At 45.8% G+C, this 3,002-nt stretch overlaps 1 protein-coding gene across 1 annotated transcript in view; it reads right to left on the bottom strand.

The window, feature by feature from the left end:
• The window catches only part of Prss35 (serine protease 35), a 16,299-nt gene extending 13,674 nt beyond the window's left edge, over positions 1 to 2,625 (bottom strand). The window contains exon 1 of the mRNA XM_008827831.3: positions 2,456 to 2,625. The gene's annotated coding sequence lies outside the window, so the exon portion shown is untranslated. The remainder of the gene's footprint in view (positions 1 to 2,455) is intronic.
• Between the last annotated feature and the right edge of the window lie 377 nt (positions 2,626 to 3,002).

The raw sequence follows: 3,002 nt of genomic DNA, 5'->3' as shown, positions 1-3,002 counted from the left end.
TGGGGGGGGGGGGGGGGATGTATACCTGGTTTGAAATATATTAAATACTTGCCACATATGGAATTTATCACATTTAGAAAACCCACCCCTAGGGCCCAGAGCCCATCCTGATGAACTGAGGGCTGATAATGCTGTCCACAGCAGACAAATTTCTGGCAGGTGTTTTTCCAAAAACAGTTGTAGTGCCAGCACTCTCCCGCCATGACCTACAGCACTGCCGAACCAGCTGCCAAACGTGCTGCGATTCATTTCAACACGAAGGAAAGCCATGAACCTGCCAAATATTTCCACATGTTTATCAAATACTTTATAATCCATTACTAAGAATAAGCTCTCCACCAATTCTGTGCCGAGAATAAACGGTAAGAGAGTTCATTGACAGTGTGCCAATTCCTATTCAAAATACCACATACCACAGCACGATTTCAAGTTCAGCTTCAGGAATAGAGACAGAGTAATGTCTGCTTTGAAAGTTTGGCAGTCCTTGAGGGAAAGGAAGATGGTAAAGTTACACAGTTGATTATTTTACAGTAACCCACGACTTCTGTTTCTCATCACAATAAAAACGAAAACCTCCCTTGTTTTTCAGCTGTTTTCCAGGACATGTACATCTCAATTTATTCAATGGATTGTTGTGTGTAAATCACATTTGGGGTGAATGGCATTGAGGGAGTCCCAAGAGAGCTCTCTCAGTTGGTTTATGAAGTGCCCAGTGTATGGCCCCCTGACTTACCTATCTATTTTAAAAGTTGGATTTTCAGCAAGGACTATCTATATATGCATACTTTTTCTAATTTTCAGGCTTTAAAGCACTTTATGGTCACAGTTTGTTTACCTAATCTGTTTTACCTTTAGGATGCTTTAAAGCATTTTTCCTACCTTAAAAGTATAAAATAATGATTTGTGAGCTACTAACTTGATGTTGCTCTTTCTTAACCTCCCACCTCAGATTTCCCGTCTGCAGCTTGAATTTAGTACTAAGGTGAAGGGACTTCAGACTCTAAAACTCTGAGTCTGGCCCTATTAGTAAAATGCAGTACATTTGTTGAGTATTTGAGCCCTGGGCACAGAAAGAAAAATAATTTACTCAATAGAGAAAATCAACTCACATCAATAACAGGTTACTGTACAAACAGCGAGCATACATGCTGTGCCAAGCATTTACTGAACAACAATGTCACATTTTAAAATACCTGTGAGAGAAGTGGGGAGGATCTGCATCCACCCCTTCTCACACTAAAGATCTTCTTAAATGGAATTCCATAGGACTTTTGATCAGCACTTTTGAGCCTAGCTGTCTTACTTGGCTGGGATTTTAACATTCCCTCTTTTAAATTATAAACCAGATCCTAAGCACAATTCTCCAGGCAGCAACCTATGACTTTTATAAATCAAAAATGTACTTGGGGATAAAATGAGAGTTGATTTCTGAAGCCAGAAAGGTTAATAAAGGCTGGGGACAGGGGGATCAGGAGCTTTGTATATTAGGCAACTTCTCTTTTTCTAAAGAAAAAAAAAATCTTTGTGTGTATGCTCAGGTTTGTGAGTGTATGCCCTGTGGAGGTCAGAGGACAACTTTGGGTATGGTCATATGCTAGGGTAGCCCACTGCTCCCTGTAGGAGCACTGGGTTTGCAGACCTGTGTTACCTGGTCTGGCTTTTCAGGGGATCAAATCTCAGTTCCTCACACTTGGGAGGCAAGCCCTTTTGTGTTGAGCCATATCCCCTGCCCCAAGCAACTTCTTTTCAAATCTAAGACAGTATGAAAAGGTCAGAGCGATCAAGCAGGGTGTTGCCACAGCTTTCCAAACTAGTAGAGAAAAATCTCAAGTCTACAAAAGCAAATAGAAAAGTCAAGAGAAAAGTTTCCCTTCCATGTGCCCATCACTCAGCTTCAATAATTTTCAATACCTTGCCTTTTTTTTTTTTTTTATCCGACCACTCGGCGGGGAGGGGATGGTACTTTAAAGCAAGTCCAAGACTTGCATTTCATTTCACCTTATTTTCTATATGTCTGACACCGCTCCTTTTGCTGATCCAGGCAGTCAAGTTGTTCTTGAAGAGGGGAAAGGGAAATGGAGAGATGGAGAGGGAGGCAGGCAGCGACAGAAAGGCAGGAGAGAGACTAGCTTTGATAGTAACACTGCAAAAAGGCTTTCAAGGAGAGCAGACTTCTTTCCAGGAATGGTGTTTTACAACTTTTTCAATGGCATCTGTTAATAATCACAAAAATAGTAGTGCCTAAGTCGAAAGCATTCCTTTTGTATTTCAGTGCAAACATCGCTCCTGCTGATAGCCTGCGGTAGTCTGCACTCAGAAAAGCCTAGCGAAGGGAGGACGGAAAGCCTGAGCATGATCCTTTCTTTAGCACAGTTCGAAGTTCCTCTCGTGGGTTCAGCTTTCCCAGAAGGTGTCCGGTCTCTGAGGTCTCGTCCTGCCAGGGGTTCATCCTTACCTGTGCAGCCGCTGGTGTCCTCGGGTCCCTGGGGCGCTGCCCAGCTAGGAGCCAAGTCCGGTGCGTGCTTGGGCTAAGGACGGCGCCCGGAGCCACGCGGGCAGAGAAGCGCGGGGTCACCGGCAGGAGCTTGCCAGACTAGAAGACCCAAATCAGGCTGGAGCCGGGCTGCCCGGCTCCGGAGTGATTGGAGCCGGGAGGGGAAGGGAGCGATGACGCCAGCTCCGAGGGGCGGGGTGGGTGTGTCCCTTAGACTTACCCCTGCATCCCTGCCCACAATGATGGTTAAGCACTAGAAACAGCCTCTTAGTGGGTTCACAAGAGATGTCGGCGCCCAGGGCACATTTTAAATGATCTCAAACAGAACACCCGGCATGGTGGCGCACGCCTTTAATCCCAGCACTCGGGAGGCAGAGGCAGATGGGATCTCTGTGAGATCGAGACCAGCCTGGTCTACGCAGCGATTTTCAGGGCAGCTGGGGCTACAGAGAGAGAGAACCGAAGCCGCTGGGCATGCCCATAGCCTGCAATCCCAAGTGGGTGGAGG

The sequence above is a fragment of the Nannospalax galili genome, unplaced genomic scaffold, assembly GCF_000622305.1.
Source record: "Nannospalax galili isolate Female #2095 unplaced genomic scaffold, S.galili_v1.0 scaffold2893, whole genome shotgun sequence".
Lineage (NCBI taxonomy): Eukaryota > Metazoa > Chordata > Mammalia > Rodentia > Spalacidae > Nannospalax > Nannospalax galili.
The sequence above is the reverse complement of the archived record's forward strand: the minus strand, read 5'-3'. Positions and strand labels throughout refer to the sequence as shown.